Consider the following 22058-nt stretch of genomic DNA (forward strand, 5'->3'; position numbering starts at 1 on the left):
CTGGATGAATATCTAGAGAAGAGAGAGACTTTAAGGGGCAACACAATAAGAAATCAAGATAGAGAGGAAAGGCAAAAGCAAGCATTCAGCTCTCCACACACTCAGCCTTTAGGGACAATCTTCCTAGTTTTGGCCAGGAGCCAAAAAAAAAGCCCCCAAAATTTATCTCTGTGCATAGCCTGAATTTGTACTTAGTGCCAACTTTGTGTCTGTATCAAATTCCTCCACGGCGTAAAATGCAACACTGTAAATAGGCTCATTTTCATTTTTTTTTAACAAATTGTGTTAACTTTCTCTCTGCAGCATCCTCTGAGGCTGGCAACATTGAGACGTGCAGGAAATGTAAATCACTCCCCTTTTGATACGATAACCGTAGCAGTGAATTGCATCCCAGAAACCAGCTCAGGATTATAGCCGAGAACTCGCTGAAAGACACTTCGCTGTGGCACTGCGCCAGGAGGGTAAACTTCAGCTGGCGGGTCAGGGCAAAGCAGGCTGGGGTCTTGGGAAGGAAGAACAATACGTAACACCCAGCTATCTTGGCTGCACACACCTCAAAGCCAACAGCCTCGGAGTCAATATATAATTAAAAGATGTCAACAGGTGTTAAAAACAAGTGTGTCTTTACGTATGCAAATACATGCAAGAGCTATATTAAATATGAAAAAACACCTAGGAAAGTGACAGCCAGCAGGCTATGGGATAAAATCTAATTGCCAGACAAATACAGATGTATATATAAACAACCACATTAAAAAAAAATGTATTTCCTGCATGGAACTATTTGTGGTAGAGAACATTATAATAATCATTTTAATCATGTATCGTTTATTTAAATAATTTTTCAAAGATTCAGCGGATGTTGGAATGCAAATAATCAGAATGTGAAAATAATTGTTTTCTCAATGTCTTATTTTCATGTGTAAATGTCACTGCTAACAGCTACTAGCGTTAACTCTGGGCCAGAACTCCACTGAACTTGGTACTGCACAAACACAAAAATAAAAAGCTGTCTGAACCCCAAGGAATTTGCAGCTCTAACAGAAAAGAGGCAGCAGATGGATATAGACAGAAATAATCAAGAACTAGTAGTTAACAAGGCAGGAATTAGTCTCAGTAAACCAAATCTCTGATTGCCATGAGCCTCGTACAGGCACCACAACAAAGAGGAGTTTTGATCATCGATGCCCCACAACACACGGAGCTCGGCACATCCTTCATCTTCGCTGCTGTGCTCCACCTGTCGCCTCCATGCTTGCTGGCAATCATGTCTCATTCACCCACTTGTCTAACCCCAGCTAGCAACTAAGCACCACACAGCCACTCACTCACTCCTCCCCCACAGTGGGATGGGGAAGAGAATTAGGAAAAAAAAAAGAAAAAAAAGAAAAAAAAAGGTAAAACTCGTGGGTTGAGATAAAGAGAGTTTACTAGGACAGCAAAAGAAGAGAAAATAACAGTAAGAACAATAATAAAAGAATATGTAAAACAAGTGGTGCACACGCAAGGCAACTGCTCACCACTTCCTGACTGATACCCAGCCCGACCCCAGGCAGTGACTCCTCCCCAGCCGGCTCCCCCAGTTTATATGCTGAGCACGGTGTCATAGGGTATGGGATATCTCTTTGGTGAGCTGGGGTCATCTGTCCCAGCTGTATCCCTTCCCAGCTTCTTGTGCACCCTCAGCCTTCTCTCTGGCAGGAGAGCATTCTCATGCTAAATCTAAAACACAGCACTATACCAGCTACTAGGAAGAAAATTAACTCTATCTCAGCTGAAACCAGGACACCACTACATTTTGTTTTTCAGCAGTCATGTACAACCTCACTCCCCAGCACCAAACAGAGTAGGGCTGAAATCGGTTATAGAGACAGATAAAACCATTTATGAACAAAATGGCTCATTAATAATAACACTTATTAATAACTACTCCAACAGAGTATAAGCATGCATGCACACAAGTCTAAACTCAAAATTACCACACATAACCACATCAGACAAGAGGCATCCATCAATATTTGAGCAATAGTGCCTTCTGATGGCTTTTATTCAGTCCTCACATTTCTTGCTCTAAATCTGAACCATGCAGAGGAGAGGAAGAGAGGCTGGCATGTGATTATCTTGTGAAACCCAGACACGCTCTCAGTAAATGCATGTACTATGTCTGATCTCAGCTGGACCTTCCGGAGGCACCACACTACAGCAATGAAAACTGGCCCAATAAATAGCTGGATGGCTGTGACAGACAAGTCCCATAAAAACATTTAAAACCTCCGAAACCAGTTTTCTGTAACAGAGATAACATCTCCAGGATACAACATTCTTGCTGGAAGATTTTATTTTGGCACATTTGCTTCAGTGATCTACTTATTGCTACACTTTTCAGACTAATTTTAAGCCAGTAAAGTATTTATTTTGTATCAGCAAAATTGTGTTTCATGACACATGACCATTGCATGTGGCTTTTATAAGGGTTCTTAAATTAAATGCTTAAAAGTCATTAAATAATGGGAAAATATAAGACTGCTGTGCAGCATCAATCCATCCCTTCCTCGTGCCCAGCCAGACCCGCGCTGTGGGGGACCGCTGCCCTTCCAGCCTCCACTTCCACACTGTCATCAAAGGACTGAACAACAAATTTAGCCATTAGAAAACCAGCAGTAAATAGTAAAAGGCTTGGAGACTTCACTCTGCACAGTTAGGTGTGTTCCATATCTATTAATTACATTTCTTCTTCAGTAAGATATAGTGAATTGCAAGGTAAGAAGGCAGCTGCTACATAAAGGCACACTCAATAAAGTGTCAGCTGCACTTCCATGCTCAAAAGTGCAATGTGACAGATTTTCCAATGCAATTCAAACCTCAAAACTGGAAAAGAAATTGCATGTAAATGGACCTTGCTTGCTCTTAAATCACTGTTAGCAAATCTGAATCTCTTTAAGCTTGGCCATTTCAAATCAAGCCTATTTAACTTCCAAAAGTAGGTCAGGTTTTATTGATCACCTCTAATGCTTATAAATGTACTCTCAAAAAAAAAATAAAAAATAAAAAATAAAAAAAAAAGAGAGAGAGAGAGAGAGCAATGAGACACATAAACACACAGCTCAGTCGCTAAAGGCTCACTGGAAAAATATGTGATAATATTTACAGCCTTCAAGCTGTTGTCAGTGCCATTTCTACACGCACCAGAACGCAGATTACAGCCTTGCCAGTTCATACTGGAATAGCCAAAAAAGAGCCCTACCAGAGCAGAGGTGGATTAGTATTTGTATTTACAAAAAGCACAATTATTAACTTCCAGGATACAGTCACAGCAGCACAAGGCCAGTACTTCCCAGTTATTACGCCTCAATCTTTTTTCAATGCAGTATTTTGTACTGGGTTTCCTACTCAGAGTCCATGCTATGCCCTGAATTTCGAACTAGTAACAACTGGTGGCATTATTCCAGTTGCTATAGAAATAAGGCAGGCTTATTGTTATTTATATTATGGCATCACCTAGAGGTGTTTTTAATTAATCAGAGCTCCTTCTTCTACACCTTTCAGAGAAGGACCAGAGAAGCAGCACATTTATAATACTGATTAGGTTTTTAAATACACAAGTGGTGACTATTTGAAGAAACTAGATTTTAAAGGAATGAGGTGACAAATAAAGGAAATAAATATACGTGATCTGGCTAAAGGCCAGTGATCCGCTTCTTAGCAGTGAAGCAAGGGAGTGCCTAAACAAAAGAACTACAACACTTTCTACCCGTATGGACAAGCACAGACTGAACGCACTGCAAGATCTAGATATAGTCTTACTAGATACAGCTTTTTGCTCCCCTATTCCAGCTGTTAGTAAAGGATTTCACTTACAAACCACCCCTCAGAAGAACGAGAAGTATTTTTCCATGCTAAACCAAACATGATTTTCACTTTGTTACTTTTCATGCCATGCTAAAATAAAACCACAATGGATTTTCAACTGATATCTGATATATCACTCCCATTCCAACTATTAAATACTCATTTTTATGGCTTGACAGAGATTCTAAATACAATATTTAGACACATATAAACACATCAAAAACTACTGCAGTTAATGTACTAGAACAGACAGAGGATTTCTGGGTTTTATTCTACTGCAGACTTGTGCAATTCAGTTGTTCTTTAATTAGCCCTTACACCCAGGCTTCCTCCTCCATCTAACGAACAGGTGAGTTGCATAAATGGATCGCTGCCTAGGACATGCTCTGGAGCTTGCTGTCAAACAGTTAGAAAAGCCAATAATAAATAGTATAAATCCCCATCATCAACTAGGCAATTATCTAATGTTTATTATCCTCCAAAGTGAGGGCTAATAAACCTGCTTATTTTAGCAGATACAGTCAAATTAGCTTGATTGAAGTTGGTAAGTGTTCAGAGATGAACAGCTATGGCCTCATTTGCTTTTAGTTATTTTTGATGAAATGTCAGCTCAAAAAACTGAAAGATACTTCCTAGTTATTTAGGCAATATGAAATTTGGGCAGTTATTTTCCAGGAAACATAGCCTGTCTGACAGGTTTTAAATGAATAAAAGTGATACTATTACAATTATCATTAGAAGAAGATGTCCCTCATCAAAATGTGTCTGGATTTTAATTGACAAGGTCTGGGTTAATGCTGTGAAAATGCCAATGAAAGCAAAGCCTGTGGCTCAAACTAATTGTCAGCACCAAGCAACCTCAACCTCTAACCCACCACAGATTTATCACTCTGTGCACACTGTACTCATGACAAGAAACGTTTGAATTAATCATTAACAACTAGAAATACCTCCCGGACAGAAAGCAAGCAGAGTGCAGGGCTGCCCACCCCACTCTCCCTTGCTCCTGAGCCAAGGAGAGATGCCTACAGGCCTTCCTAATGAGAAAGACTTGTTTTGTTGTTGTTTCACCACCTTTTATTTTAAGAGCATTCCAAGGGAAACTTTCAGTGGTCCTAAAAGGAAGAGAGAGACATTAGTCTGAGCAAACTGCAGTGCATATATAGCTAAACGTCCTCCTACCACCCTGGCCACCCTCCCTGATCAGCTCCAGGAAAGCCAACAGGAGCACACGGCCTTCATGGAAGAGGGGACGGTGACACAGTTATGACATGTGGGGTCACACACGAACACAAATCTCAATGCAGAGCCTAAGGGTCTTCCTTGTTCCCAGCAATACCCACACAATTGGTCCTCCTTCTCAAGAAAAGCCAGCCCAGTGCACAGCAGCACGCTGATGTGTGGTGCTTTCCCAAGGCACAGAGACTGCTACTCCATGTGCCCAGCCTGCTCCTGCTGCCAGTCTTTCCTATGGACTCATCCCAAATGGTGGCCTCAGTTTCTAGCAGCAGACTGTGCAACTGAGCATCCATCACTTGGGCTGTCCCACCAGTTTATTCAGGGCAGGTCCCACCATGGCCACTGGGATTTGTCCAGCATGAGAGCAGCACAGTGAGCTTCCTCTGCAGTGATGGTCATCAGTTACAGGGCAGTGGGCCACAGAGTGGTACAGAGTGGGCAGTGGTACAGAGACCAAGAGGCAGACAAAATCCAAGGAGAGAAACCATCAAAGAACAGGATGCAAGCACAGTACACTGGTCCTCCATGTTTTGGCAGCACCCCTGTCACAGTACAACTATGCACAGAAGGACTTACAACCTCCCTACTTCAGCCACAAGCTCAGTAACACTTGGGAATGTCCCCTCAGCAGCACTGGCAGTCAGCACCACTTCTCCCACCCAATTCCATAAATAAAACACAAAGACATCCGTAAAAAACTTTCTGAATTCCCCTTATTTGTATTTTCTCTATCCCAGCATGCTGGGGCAGACTCTTTAGAATATCACTGGGCAGAAGGAGACAAGCTGAGAGCCTCCAGTAACCGACACAGAGGCATGAGGTCTGCCAGGGTAATGGCACGCTCCTAAGCCTCATGTTGCCTTTTACAGTCTTTACTTTGAATGCTTTGGTTCTCAGATTCTCCATCTGTGCGGGTTATGGCATCATCACAACACAGCTTGAGCGCACATCAACATGTTGGCCCTCCAGTCCAAGTCTTTATCTGATGCAAAACTAAAGAGTTCCTTCTCACATGACATTAAGACTGGAAAGCACAACAGCACTGGGAAGAAATTGAGAGTCTCTGAAAAGATCCGGGGCCAGTTCCTGAGGTGGAGGAAAAGGCATATGGCCACTAATATGTCAAAAGTCACCAAGCTTGTCTGGAGAGATATAAATAGAGCTACTTATCCTACCTAGCAGAGACAAAATGAAATAAATAAACTAAAATCTCCTGGTTATCAACTGACTAGTCAGGAGAAAACAGACAGCGTTTACTGTAGTGAAGAAATAAGACGCTACCTTGGTTAGAGGGTGCCAGCGCCATCAGGGTCTCTGCTGGCCCCTTCCCAGTCACTGGGAGGCAGAGGCTGCCTGGCGTGTTAGCCCATCAACAGAAATGCTGCTCACTTCACTGTCCCTTTTCTCCCAGAGGTGAAAGGCAGCCGTTTCCCCTTGCATTCACCTCCAGCTACTCTGCCTTTCTAGTTTTTGCTGTTTTCTACATATTCACTCTAGAAACTACAAGCTGGAAAGCTCCCATTAAACGCTGCCAACAAGAACTCTCCATTCACAGCTAACGCTTGGCTGCACACATTCTCTCTTATTTCCAAGTGTTTTCAGTAAGTTTCAGCTTCCCTTCATTAAAAATATTCATAATTATTTGCAGCACACCTAAAGAACTTGTACAACAGGTTTGTGCTTCCAAATACAGGCTCCTGGCTGCACAAACTCAGCATGACAGCACTAGAAAGAGGTTTGTGTTGATGAGGAGGTAGAGCTCAGGAAGAGGAAACTGGAAGCTGCACCATCACGATTCGAGTCAGTGACTTCCACCAGGTAGCAAATCAGCCTTTTACAAAATCCTAGGTATTTTTGAGAGCATCACCTCTCAGTTAACCATCAAAGTAGTCAGGAGCTGTGAGCATTTTTCATGATAAAAACGTGCAAAATGGAGACTTCTGATACCTTAACTGAAAATTTGAACAGCCTAAAGGATTTTTCTGGTCTAAAGAGACACTTAATACTGAAAAGCATCTCCATAACACTTTGCAGCAGTTATCGTTGTGGCTTTGCAAGGCTGTTTCCATTACACAACTCAATATCCTTCAGACTAAGCAAAGGCTTAATTGAGTAAAGTCACAATAAATGCTCACTTCTTCAGCTCATCCCCAGTCACTTACAAAAGTCACCAAAGCTTTCCAAAACCATAACTCTTTCAAGGCTCTCTTTCATGCATCCCACAGAACCATCTTTGGCACTGAAGTTGTGCTGCGCTGGTTCTGCAGCGCTCGACTCGAGCTAGCAGGACCCAGCATGCAATTATAAGCCCAGAACGGATCCTGAAGTACACACGGTGCTGGGGCTCCCAGCAATTATTCCTGTGATCCTTAAGACAGAGGTTGTTCAGGGACAGAACCACTCCTTTAGGTAATTACATTCCCAGGGCTACACGGCACCTGTTAAACTCTTCCCATTCTACATCACAGGCCAGTTTTTGTGGATCATTATGAAATAAATACGTCATCCTGAAGGATGAAAATATAACGAGCTGTAGCTTATCTGAACATGAACATTACCAAGTCACCACTATGAGGAAACACAAAATGTTGCTCCCTGACTTCACACGGGTGACTTCCCATCACACACACCGGTCTTTATAAACTAGGATTCGCGGTTAACCTAACATTTGTTCAGCAAAAGGTAAAAACTACTATCTGTGTGGTGTCACAGCTGCAGGCAGAGCAGTGAAGGCTCTAGAGCATCCTTAATGATCAGTCCCACGTGTGACATTCTCCACTAATCTTTGTTCTGGCAACATTCCCACTACTGAAGGAAGGAAATTCAGTATTCTCCTTTTTTTTTTTTTTCTGCGATGCTGGGTGTAAAGCTTGGAAAGCAGAACTGCCTTAACCACGTGGCAGGAGGATGGTAGTTCATAATTAATTTTCCACATCAACTGTTGGCTGCCCTCCTCTTCCTCTCTCTGCTAGGCTGCAAACTGCCAGTGGATACTTATCCAAAGAGCAGACATGCCACAGAGCAAAAAGCATGATTATTATTAGCTAATACTTTATAGTGTGCGCTAGCCAAAAAATAAGAGGTAAGTGAGCTCGCGTGTAGTGAGAGCAGTAGCAGTGCAAAGGCAGTCCTGCCTGAAGCTGCTCGTCATCTAAGAGATGCAAAAATGAAGGAGGATAGAAAAGCAGTATGGGGAGAGACAGACAGACAGGAGATGGCTGCAATCAAATACAGAAACATGTTCTCAGAAGAAGGTTTTAAGCCAGGTAATTTCAAAACATCTTCAGCTCAAAGAAGCACACTCACTTTTCCAATCCGGTTGGACTCTGCCCAAGACATAGCCCATGGGCCGCCAAGAAGCACTCTGCAGAGGACAAGGGACACCAAACTGTTTTGTCTTTTGAGAGAACAAGCTGTACTCAATTCAGGTCTTGGTCATTGGTCCTCACAGGAGAAAGGTCTCCAGGAGAAAATAAACCGCTACATCATCATGCTCTCTGATGCAACACTACAAACTTCAGAGTCCAGAAGGCAGAGCCACAGGCTGACAGCCTAAGAACAAGTCTGTGTGAGTGACTGTGGGCAGACCCATGGACTTTTCACTACTTCAAGAGTACAGTTAAAGGACTATCGTATTATTGTTCCATCACTGATATCTTAAGAATCTCATGTTAGTTCTGGAGTTTCTTATTTCCTTTCAGAAATTCAACTCAGTTCTGCTGCTGATATTACCTTTTAAATTCATTTTACATGGAGATACTTGTTATCAGAAATTGTGCTTTGATATGTGTCAGGCTGATGGATTCAATAAAAGCCCTGTCAGGAGAAGTTGAGTGAGGAGGGTTGCAGAAGTGGTGTCATCAAGGGAAATGATACGTTAACAGCTAGTCCGCTGATCTTGCAACAAAACATGCAAACATAATAGCCATTTTATTTCCTCACCCTGGCAAAATAGTTCAGAGAAACCCGAGAAAACATTTGCATAAATATTACTCTCACAAACAACCGCGGCATGCTCACTGATAAAAAAAATATACGTAAAAAGCGATCCTCCATGCTGTCCTGTTTTCCTATTTGGTGTGCAAAATTCAATCAAGAAGAATAAGGAGTTTATTCAAAATAAAGCTTTGAATTTAACTTTGGGAATTCAAGCAGACATCCCGTGATGCTCCAACTGAATTTTTCCATCCATAGTGCATGAGGACAATTTTACTAACAGATTTTCATCCACAGCCAGTAGACTTGCATCCCTCATTGGAAAGTTGCATTAAGGTCTTATTTTGATATCCAAACCCACAGGCAACTAAAATCAATGTTTGCTTCTGATTTAATAAATCGAATCCTATAAAAAGCAAGACAGATCTGAAGAGAGAAATAATAACTTTTTATCAGATCACATAATACAGGGAGTGAGACCCTGCTGTGCTATAGGTCAAGCAATGCGTGAATACGCAAGCTTTCTGCTTCACCTGTATCAGACCATCCCTGCTGCAACACCGCCTCTGCACTGGCCTGTAACACAGAGAGATTTTATTAACTTGAACTGATTTACATAACGTTGGGAATGGTAAAAAAATGTGATGCTGAGATTCAGCTTTTAAAAAAAAAAGAAATAATATTACAGCCTAAACAAAGTAAAGGGAAAAGTTCCAAAGCACTTCATCTGAAAAAGGTGAATTACACTAGGGATTTATGTCCATGTAATGAAGACAATTAATTGCTACGAGATCCATAAAAACATTAAATGAACAGGGTTTTTTCTAATTCAAGTTGCAAGATAAAATTTATTAACTATGTTTAATGCCTACTTAAAGTTTTCCTCTTACATATTTACTAAATGTGCTTTTTCAGCAGAACAGAGCATTTTACTCACTGGATTTTACTAATTTAAAAAAAAATGAGCAATTTAAGAAAAAATATTACTCTGCATGTTATCTACAGATGTGTTGAAATTAATTCCTTACACAATAAGATTCTCTCTCAGAAGCAAAGAGCATTCTGCTGCAAAGTCGAGTGTGTTCAGCTAACATTATTCGGACATATGTTGCTACTTCTAACAGAGATACAGAGCAAATGTGGGTCCTGATGTCTTTTGATGTTACTGTAATCACTTAATTAAAAACATCTCTAGTTGGGAGAGGAGGATACATAGAAGAAACTGGATTAAATTGGAGCAGTGACCTCAAACAGATCCACATCCCAATCTCCTGCTTTGCCATATAGACTCAGCTGCTCAGCCAAGGCTATCTTCCTGCCGCCAGCTGCGGGTACTAAATGCACTTTTTGCACTTCTGATTGCATGCAAATCAGAGACAGGTATTTACCATTTAAAAGTGAACTAGAAGTGACTCTGTTCCTTAGTCACTGTCTGTAAAATGGGGATAAGTAGCACTTCTGTCTTACAAGGGTGTCACAGGAACAGATAAAGTTGATTGTAGTGACTTATTCTGGTAAGGTTGCAGGAGCCCCCAAGATGAAGAGAAAGGATAAAAAATGGTCTCAGCTATTCGAATGGATAACAGCAGTGTTGCCAACTCTTTAAACTTTAGCACAAGGTTCTCAATCTGCAATGTTCTTTTTAAAGATCAAGTTTCCATAAGTGTGAGCCTTCCTAAAATAAGAACCAAGTTTTTAGATCTGACAGTCACAAAGTAAAATGCAGAAATACAATCTAAGTCCTACCTAGAGTTTAATGCCTAAATAATAGTTTTGCATAAATCAATTGTATGGAAAATGCTCTTTGTCCTCTGAAACCGTGAGGTTCTGCAAAGTCCTGCACAAGCTCTGCCCTGGAGTGCTAGTCATGCTGCAGCCTGAGGCGTGAACCTGAGACTGAGTTGGACTGACTTGGGTGGAAGGACACGGGGAGCTCATCTAACCACCATCCCGCCCAAGGCAGGGCCAGCACCACGGTCCCACCAGCAACCAACCACTCTGGCGTGGATCCTCACATGCCCTGGCACACCCTGCGTACCCAGCAAAAACATACATGCTCATTGCAAGGAAGATTCACATGCTTTCACCTACAAATCTCATATAAAACCAGGGAATAAACAAATTGCTGTGATTTCTACATTATAATAGTGCAAAATATTTCTCCCCAAGAGCCAAGAAGCACCCTTGATTACGAAATATCTCTCCTATAGCTTTCCCCTTTGGGTATTATAATCACAAGAGCAGCAGATTGGAAATAAACAAAAGTGAAGATGATAACAAAAGCATGGGCAATGTTTAACAGTCTGCTTTTATAGAAACCAGGTTCCACTGGAGCAGGCAGACAAACGGAACAAGCACTGCAGCCGTTTAATGATGGGAACCTCTCGTCCCTGACAGCAGTGTTGTTTTCTTGAAATGCCTGTACAAATTAACAGCATGTGCTGCGGCGGGAACAGACCTTTCCTGACCCTCAACATTAGAAGTTAAGCACCTGATTTAAGCTATTCCCACCGACCTTTTCTGCAGTTGCTGGAGACAGGCAGCCTCCAGACCAGCAGAGCTCTGCTGAAGCATGAGAGTTTGAGCCTACAGTTTCCAGAGGTAACACTACTGAGGCATACAGATCAAAAGCAGGAGCATGAACGCACACTCACCTGGATGCTCCAAGTTTTCTTAGAGACTTTTAAGAAAATCTTGTCTTTTTTTTTTTTCTTCTTTTTTTTTTTCCCCTCCAGTAACACCAAGTGTAGGTGTTACATTCCTGGTGTACTTTTCCCAACAAGACTGTACTGCTTGTTCAGTCATATGAGGTAAGTCAATACCCACATGGTAAATTAAGAAGAATAGCCTAATCTGATACCATTCTACTGAGATCTGGGAATCAATACTTTAAATTTTGGGTTTGTTTTTTATAAATCAGCAAACTCTGCCTTCACAGAAATAACTTAGCCTAGATAAAAGGAGCCACACAATCAGAGGCTCTATTACCCTAACTGTTTTATAGCACAAGCTTTGTCCACAATACATTCCTCAAGTTCTGTCCCTCAATTTCTTCTTAAAAGATACGTTGCGTTTTGCCTTGCTACAGTTACAGCGTAATCAATGCAATGTTTGTGTGGACAGGAGAACCTCCACATGTGCAAAACTAAGCGCTGCACAACAAAGAGGGCACATACGGCTATGCGAGAAATAGGTACTATTTCCATTCTTGGCAAACAATGAGAATATACAAAGTACAAAGGAAAACACAGAGCTGTATTACAAACTGGCTACTTCAGCATCTTTTTTTTTCATCTCTGACCTGCAGACATTAGTGAAATACAGGTTAAGCTTTCAAAATACAGATGCCTATCACCAAGTATACATCACCAGCAGCAAAACTCAACCATCAGCAAAACTCAACCATCAGCAATCATTTTCTTCAATAAAGCACATGATACAAACACACATGCTCTCAAGCTCAAGACTTTAAAAACACTGCGCTCTTGATGAACACTCTCCAAGCTCAGGGAGAGCAAAGTTTTTTCTATTGAAGGGAATATGAGCTTGGCACACATACAGCAATAAACATATTCAGAAAAGAGCAAAAAGACAAAAGAAAGGGAAAAATTACATACCTTACCAAACCTGAATGTTGGACACAACTTGTTTCAGAGCAACATTGGTGTGAAGGTAAGTTCCTCAGGCAACCACCAACCACAATTCCTTTCTGAGCTCCCCAGAGGCTCCAGCACCCCCTTCTCCCTGTCCCTGAGGAAGATGCAGTGTCCTCCAGTATTTCAGAGCCTCAGCTGCAAAAGACGCTGTTCAGAAAAAAGGAAAGAGAAGAAGGTGTGGCATTAAATTCTGGGGTCAGTTGTTTGGCAGATTCAGAGCAGAACATAAGACAACACCCGATAGGAATGAAATGTCAAGGCAGGACAAAGAGTCTGTGACAATCCATCATGTGTGGCACCTTCGGAGGCCAATCTTTGAATTCAAGAACTGCGGTGCAAAGCTATTCTTGCTTTACAGTACTTTAATAGTGTCTCTATACCAGGAAATGAATGCCAGCCCAGCTGCTTTTTATTCCAGTCTGCTATCGTAATAAGTAAGTAATACACTTCTCCATAGGGAATATTTTAATTCATTATGGCATTTCTGCAGAATAACAGGACTTTCATATTAAAAGCAGAGTCATAGCCTCAGTCTTAATGCTTTGCACTGTTGAAATGGTTCTTATTCAAGGAGTTCAAAGTTCCTAAACAAGCAATCATGTTAGGACCTTAAAGCTGATGGGAAGCAGTGATTCCCAACCCAACACTCAATGACGAGTTCCTGAAGTTCAGCCTCCAAAGCAATTGTAAGAGACGAGTAAATGGTCTGAGGTTTCCTAGGAGGGTGGGGACTCAGCATCACCACATTTTCTAGCTCACTATCACTGCTAGATGTGCTTGGCATTTCCAAGAGGTCAGACCCTGGCACTGAACAGGGATATGGGGCCTCACTGCAGATACCCAGGTGAGAAGACAGCGATGGAGATGACCGTCTAGCAGCAGTACTGCCTGAAAACAGACACCTTAGAGAAGCACTGAAATTCAAATGTTCATCACTGTCACTGCATTAATCATCCCTAATCCCTGGCACATAGGAAAACACTGGAAGGACCACCCTTCCACCATCTGGACAACACAGCCTGCGAAGTGAAACCAGGCAGAGCGGCACAGAGCAGGCAAGGACTGAGCAAAGAGCAGGATTCGATCTCCCTAGGTCAGATACATACACACTAGGTGGTTTGTGTCTTTAAACTAGGCTCAGAGGTGCTTTTCTAACATTAACTCAACATAGTAGCTGTTAACGTATTCTAACTTAACCTAGAATTGTAAAAAGAGCAAAGAAAAAAAAGAAAGAAAAAAATATATATACAAGCTTATTTATTCCTTAGAGGTCTCCTACATAGGAGAAAGCCTGTGACAGCTCAGAATACCACAAAATCTCATATCTTCAGATAAAAATATTGAACCCATGAACAGGTTACAGCTATGTGGAAAACCCATTAGCTTTTGGGCTTGCAAGAAGGAAGATAGGATCCTACCATTTTTATATATATATATAAAATTACCAAAAGTCTACATAGCGAGCTTGGTCACACAGATCAAAACTACCAAATATATTCACTTTATTTAGCACTAATTACTTCACTGGACTATAAGTGGTTTATGTTACATATTACACCTAAAGGCTCTACAAGAGGAACAGTTTGTTGAGATATCAACAACAGGAGTCAGGATGGCAGAGTCCAGCCTACACTTCTTGGTGTACATTTCTCAGACCTTCTGCCTCTCTTGAACTCAGATACAAAGGACAAAAGTAGACCTTCACAGATCCTGTCCTCTTCCAGGCTAACCATGGAAAATCAGACTGCCAACTGAAACGGCTGCTAAATGACTTATGGGTATAGAAATGGCTGATGCTGCAGTAGTTTGATCTGCAGGTAGCAGCAAAACTTAATTCTACTGCTTTTAAGGGATTTCTGTCTCCAGAGACCACAGTTACAATTACTTTTTCATTTTTTTTCTCGTAAATTGTAACGCAAAATAGTCATGAAGGAAATCAGTGCCACATTTTTGTGCATTAACTACAACGTCAGCTGCGTTGAGAAGCAGAAGTTACAATAACAGGACTAGATCATCCTTGCAAGCTGGGTGCAGGAGCCTAGTCTCAGGTTGGAAAAGAGGTATTTTTGAAAGATCCTATTTAGTACAGCTTGCCAATGCTCATCGGAAGCAAATCTCTTTGGTAAGAAGTTGGCATGTTACCTTAACATGCTGCTATGCATGCACACAGAGTTTCTGTACTGTCTGAATTCCTGCACTGCTGGGTGGATCATAAATTACATTACAGGCAGAAGCATGCACTTCCAGCTCTTGGTGAAGACAAAAAAAAAAGCTTCCCTCACTCCTAACTATTATAGGAATGAGAGACTAGCAGGAGCAAGCTAGAAAACGTTGCTGCCAAGCAGTTGTCTGATCCAAGCTGAAAGACTGAAGTACTACAAACATACAGTAACGCAGGATGATTAGAAGTAATGGGAGATGCGGACATGGAGAGGAAAACACGGTAAAATGCAATGACTGTGCACCACTCCCATCTCTCCGATACAATTTCAGTTAGGTTTGGTTCTAAAATTTTGTGCTTCTCCGATTCTTCTTTGATCATATGTGTGGGGGTAGCTACTGACAAACTATGAATTACTTCCGTTATCCCATCACTTCAGATTTTTACATTCAATTTCTGGAGCCCTGGATTAAAAATTCAGGTGCATTCCTAAATTAACATAGTTAAGTGGTATCAGATCAGTCTTCAAGACACAAAAGCAGGCATATAGATGTTCTCATTAATCAGAAAAGGCAGATGAGACATTTTTCCGGTAAAAAGAGAATATTTTCCTTGGAGAAGTCACAGTCCTTTACTGATAGAAAGCATGAATTATACAAAGTAATTATACACTTTAGATTTAACAAATTAGATCAAATATTAAATTTGAAGACACTACTTCTATCTTGAGATGTTCCCAGACCACAAATCAATGAAGGCTGGGAGACTCACTCTCGCAGGAAGCCTTGCTATACCTTTGCCTTGTTCTTACAACTTTTCTTTAGGCATCAAATATTGATCACCATCAGGGTGAGGACAGGAGCTGGCTGGACCCTTATCTGACTCAGCACAGTCACCTTTGTATTTAGGTGTCATATAGCTTAAGGTGCAGCTTGAGTTTTGTGGCTAGGTATTCCAATATTGGTGAGCATTTGCAACTTTAGATAGGGCAAAAAGAGGTATCTAAAAGCTGAATGATGATTAAATATTTAAAGAATCTAGTGACTTAAAAATAAATGAAATATTTCCTTGCTTAAGTATTACATTTCTTTTAGTTTTACTGCTAATGTGACTATTAGGAAACCAAAACTCCGTATGTGTGTGCACCCATGCAGACATGTACAACACACTTAGGTATATGTAACATGTTTGAATCACAGAATCTTAAAATAGCTTGGGTTGGAAGGGACCTTTTAAAAGGTCATTTAGTCCAAACCCCCTGCAAGGAGCAGGGACATTTCCAACCAGATCAGGTTGTTCAGAGCCCCATCCAACCTGGCCTTGAATGTTTCCAGCAATGGGGCATCCACCACCTCTCTGAGCAACCTGTGCCAGTGCTCCACCACCCTCAGAGTAAAAAATTTTTTTCCTATGTCTAGTCTAAACCTACCCTCTTTTAGTTTAAAACCATTGCCTATCACAACAGGCCCTGCTATATAGTCTCTCCCATTCTTTCCTATCAGCCCCCTTTAGGTATTGGAAGGCTGCTCTAAGGTCTCCCTGGAGCCTCCACTTCTCCAGGCTGAACAGCCTCAACTCTCTCAGCCTGTCCTCACAGGAGAGGTGCCCCAGCCCACTGAGCATCTTTGTGGCCTCCTCTGGACCTGTTCCAAGTGGTCCATGTCCTTCTTATGTTGGGGGCTCCAGAGCTGGACACAGTGCTGCAGGTGGGATCTCACAAGAGCTGGAGTAGGGGGACACTGGACCAATAATCATATATTTGACTAATACAGAGCAGCTCTACTGGTACAGTCAGAAAAAAAAGGCTGTGAAACAGGCAAGGGAAAACACATTTTTATTGCTAAGTATTTAACAAGGTCAACCTCCTCCATAAGTGCAAGAAAAAAGATGCCACAGCAGACTCAACACAGCAGGGGATTACACCAATTCATTAGCAGGTATATCTTCTAATTACAGCCTTGGACATTAGTCCCCATACAGCTGAGTAGGCAACAGCTGCTGCATTTTGCCATATCCTCAAGATCGAGCTCACTGTTTTCTACTGAGCTTCAGCACAGCATGGCTTTATGCAATCCCACCACACTAGCTTCAGCTGAAAGCAAGTGTATTGAGTTTTCTCAAAGGATGCTCCTGACTCCTCACAGCTCAAATCTGAAGAGAAGTCGGCTCCTACATTTTACAAGATTTGTTCCTCTGTTCCTGCTGCTTCAAGGAACTGTAGGATCAACAACTCATCCTGTCAGCTCCATCTCTGGTAAAGATCTCACATTAATTTAGTATAAAGGTCACACTGGTGAAGAAGAGAATAAAATGAGACTTTGAATCTCTCCTTCCAGAAGGCTAATGGTAAAAAATTGGTAGCAATGCTACTTTGGCACCTTCCCAGCTATAACACTCAGAGCATTGCCTACAGCCGTGTCCCAGACATACTTTGTCATTCACGATGGCTCAGTACAAAACATAAATAAAACAGAAGTCACCAGCACTACTGGCACTCAGCTGTTTTGAGGCTTTTTTTTTTTCTTTCCTTCCCTGACAACAAAACAAACAGTGAAATAGCAGAATTGCAATTCAAGTAATTATGTCCACAAGTAGGAATTTTGGTGGAGGCTGGCGGTGTGATGGAGTTTTGTGGGAAATTAACTCAATTAAAGAATGCAGGCAATAATAAAAAAGAATAATACATTAACGGAGATAAATATAATGTAATATTGTCATGTTACTGAACATCAGTGCTGTTTTTTGTCCAAGTGCACACTAAGGGTATTTAGGGTATCCAGGAAAAAGGATGTAAAAGCAGTGGTTAACCACGCTTGTGGTATGGACCATTCCCATCATAAAAATATTAATGTTACATTATGAGGTTCAAAAGTATGATAAGTATCTTGCTAGGTTAGAAAATGCTAAAACACTGCACAGGTCTTGCTGCTGCTGCATAAAAGTAAATAATTTCTGAATGTGGAATCCAAGAAATTCAGTGGAGATACTTCCACTTTGAAATAAAACATGCATGCTGAAGAACAACGCTTACATTAACGAAGGCTGCTTCTCAAGTTCAAAAGCATTAAGTTGCGGGCTACTGTCTAGCTGCTGACACTGCATTATACTATTAAATTTTATTATTATTATTACTCCTCCTAAAACTACTGTCTGGTTACACTATAAAATAAGATCTCCTGGGCTCCTTAGATACAGCCGTTTACATCTGCCCTTGCAGTGAAGCTCCTTCATGAGATTATTGTTTCTTCTGTCAGTTGAAGCAATGACAAAGTTGAAAGCAATGACAAAGCAATGACAAAGTTACAGCAATGCATGTGTCCTCATCAAAGAATGCTTTCAAAGGGTTGGAAACACATTTATGGGAAGAAAAAAAAAAAAGGCAATGCTTAACTGACTTCCTGGATGTAGGAGGGAATGAGTATCAAAACAGCTTGCACTTCAGTGGTCAGATCTTCAAAACAACTGAGTAATGAAATAAACCCAGTCCTTCCAACAAGAGCTGACAGCTTGTATCAGTTTATACCAGAGGCAGCTGTGTGATAGAACCTTTGCTGGTACGACAGTATCTAACTGGGTTTCCCCTTACTCTAACTTAAAACTCTAACTAGAAAACAATCATGTCACTCATCTCAGCATCACAGCTAAACTGTGAGTCTTCACATTTGTCAATGTATGCAACAATGCAGAATAAATTACATTAACTGAGGGAAAAGATTATTTTTTGCTCCATTCCAAGATAAATTTCGACACGTGCACTGAGACTCTTCTGGGATATATTTTCTGTATCCTGTAACTCAGGTGCATTCCAGGGTGAGGAACGCTGTTTATTACTAGAAGGTTCAAATACCTTTGGATCTCTCTACCATAGCTGATAGTACATACATGGGTTGTATTACAGGATCAGGACATGATAGCATAAGCTTTTTATAAACATAACGTACTTCTCTTTCTCTGTGTCAAAGGCATTAGCTTGACCCCTGTTAAGTTTAATCTCATTTGAACTCAGTGTATTTGTATTTTACCACCCAAAACTGACTTCTCTGTATGTCCTTCAGATACATTTTCACCTTCGTTTTATTTTTTTTTTCTTTTTAAAATAATGTATTTGGTTTATTTTGGTTCAGGGAGTCTCTCTTGAATACTTCAGATGAAATTTCCCAACAGTTCTGGCACTGGCCTCACTCTGTTCTCGCTGGCACTGGTGAGATTTATTACTGGCTTGCACTAAGATTGGTCATAAGAAACAACGGTCTTTGTGGCCCTAATCTGTCACTCTTCAGAGAGACTCTGCTTTGTGCTACTGCCATTTCTAACCTGTTGGAAATGAATAAGTAAATGCATATCTCCATCTACTGTTAAATGTCATTGCTAAGCAAACCTTTCGTCCTTTGCTGAAGTTGCTTATCTCTGAAGTTATTTATTTAACTCTAACTTTATTGTTTATCTCTGTAGAACATATTGGGATAAGCTGCTATACCAAATGTTAGAGAAAATACAAGTATATTGGATTCTGTGGCACTTGGAGGACACACAGCTGTCAGTCAGTTGTCAAGCCAGGATCTGAGCAAGGTTTTCCCTTATAAATTCAGATTATTCTTCTCAATGCTTTGATTTTAAAAGCCACATATAGTGTCAAACTGATGCATTTCTTGAGAGTTTAAAATGTGATTCTCCTTTGATGCTTTAAGCCAAGTTTAGTTATGTCAATAAAAACAATTGTTTCTAATAATTTTCCAAACTTTGAAAAGTTTTGTCAGATATATGAGCGGTATACAATGTGCTGTCACTCTTAAGTCCCACCCATTACTGTAGTTTTACACTGTTCCAACCCAGAAGAGAAAGGTAAGATTCAAGCAAATCCATAAATGACACACAAAGGCAGCCTCAGTCCATGCACAGATCTGATACACTTTTCAGGCTAATGCATCAAATTCACTGACACTTGAAAAACACCAACCTACCTTTGGAAAAGTAGCTTTTTCTTACGTGGATCCTATATTTGAAGCAAAATAAAATCGAGCTGGAAACCAGCATAAAAGCCTGGTAAATCTCTAGAGACCTTAAATGTTTTAATTTCAGCCACTAGTACAAAAAGGGGAGATCTGGGAGGACATAGACGGGGGCACGCAGAGGTCTGGCAGAGCATCAGGGAGGATGCAAGGGTGCATGGATGCCTGCAACAGCTTGTGAGAACCACAAGGGCTGTCTGAGTGCACCGGAGAGGCGAGAATAGGTCAGAGCAAACCTGGGGCTGCAGGAGGAGCTAGAGCTATTTAAGAGAAGTGTCAGGTATTTGGAGGAAGTTGATGCAAGTTAAAAGGACCATAAGGAAATGGGAGCGCTTGCAAGCCCCTAGAAGCTGGCCTTTTGGTACACAGCCACCAACACACACGCAATTGCAAATCAAGACTCCCTTAATGTCTTCTCCCCTTTCCAAGCACACACATTGCTCCAGTCTATGCCTCTGGACCAGGCCATCTAGTCTTATGTGCCGAATCACAGAAAACCCTCAATAACGAGTGCAAAGCAATGAGCAATCCAGCATCGACACAGAAGGCATCCCTACCACAGTCTCCACATGAGAAAGATCTTGAGTTCACCCATGTAAACATCTCCTGCTGTCCACTCTCAGAGAGAGAAGGTTAGACGGAGTTTTCCAACAAGTCACCAAATGATCTGAGATACTCTTGTTCACCTATAAAATAAGGCAGCGTCACGCTGCTTCAGTCAGTAAAGGCTGGCTCCCTTGGCGTGCTGTAAATCCTAACAAACGGAGCAGAAATACAGCACCCGGCAAGCTGCACGGCAGAACCAGCCTGAACAGCAAGTATCTGAACTGCCTTCAATCTCATTAGGTGCTCGGTAGTCTCAGAGCAATCTTTTGATTTGTGCTGAAAATCAAAGCAGCTAAAAGTGGACTATCAAATGTAAGGGAGTTTAGAATAACCGTGTTACGAAATACGCTGAACTATCTTCAGACACAGCTCAAGACTGCTGAGTCTGTTTGAAGTCCATGATTAGCGGACCCCAGTCAGAAATGTGTCACTAAGTGCAGGTAGAGCTTGGCATGAGACGAAAAGATTCATTTAGTCACTGTCGGCAAAGAAACCATACAATGCACCTGAACCCCATCTAAACCTAGACATGGCCAAAGTATAATAATGAGATACAGACGAAAACTATTCATAACAGGGCATAAACTGGTCTTATCACTGATAAAAAATTTCATCTTCTACAGAGGCACATTTACATATAAAGTCAGCAGTGCTTACAATACAACTGCCTGTGCCATCAGGTAGTTGGATCCCCAAACTCTCTTGCACCCACAGTTCATCGTGCCAGTAAGTAACTCTGTTCAATTAAAATAATTTTTGGAAATATGATCCCATAGAAATCACGCATGAGAGTTTAGTGTACTTTGCCTCTTTTTAAAGTCCTCCTAAAACCCCAAATAATAACACTGTCAAAACCATACTGCAGTTCTGCATGTATTTAAGTCAATTAGCACAAATTCATCTCAAGGGTAATTTTTTTTTCAGACCATTCACCCTTAAAGAATTGGATACTGAAAAAAAAAAAAAGCCTACAGCTATCTATCTGCATAGCACTGCAAACGTTTTGAACACCACTAAAATAAAGTTCATTGACCTGAATTTATCTCTGGTGCAACTTCACTGACTTCAAGTGGGCTTTTGCCAGAGATGAATTTGACCACTGGGTTCTGGGACATGAAACGATAATGAAATCACAGCTTGTAGAAACATCAATGAACAGGCTGGGATGTGGGCAAGCCTGTGCACCACGAAACTCTTCTCATTACAAATCTGCAAACCTCTGGAAGTTTGCAAAAAGCTGCCCTTAGAAACATTCTGAAGAGCTATAAGAAGACTGCTTAGCTCACAATAAACTACAATCTGCGAAGGCTGCAAGCCTAGAAATGTCTATTTGTGTCTGTTTTCAGTAGGGGCTTTCAGGACTTCTCTAAATAGTGACAAATTTTCAGACTTCAAGTTCTCACATGTGTGTGAGTGTCTATACATGCATGTTAGAGTCAATTCTCCTGAATTCCTGATTCTAATGAAAAGTAGTATTTTTAAAAGTCACAAACTGACATTATTCAAAGAAAATTATATGTTCTGTGAAATTGCCAATAAAAATGAAAAACAGAGAAAGGTAGTCAATTCGTACAGTCTGATGTCCCTGAAGCATCTAGGTTT

At 41.1% G+C, this 22058-nt stretch overlaps 1 protein-coding gene across 6 annotated transcripts in view; it reads right to left on the minus strand.

Annotated features, from left to right (window-relative positions):
- Positions 1 to 22058, minus strand: part of SGCD (sarcoglycan delta) — a 335023-nt gene that overhangs the window by 200403 nt on the left and 112562 nt on the right. For all 6 annotated transcript variants that reach the window (XM_086758689.1, XM_086758690.1, XM_086758691.1 and 3 more), the window contains one exon: positions 12642 to 12827. The gene's annotated coding sequence lies outside the window, so the exon portion shown is untranslated. The remainder of the gene's footprint in view (positions 1 to 12641; positions 12828 to 22058) is intronic.

This window comes from Chlamydotis macqueenii, chromosome 14 (genome assembly GCF_036417535.1).
Source record: "Chlamydotis macqueenii isolate bChlMac1 chromosome 14, bChlMac1.mat, whole genome shotgun sequence".
Classification (NCBI taxonomy): domain Eukaryota; kingdom Metazoa; phylum Chordata; class Aves; order Otidiformes; family Otididae; genus Chlamydotis; species Chlamydotis macqueenii.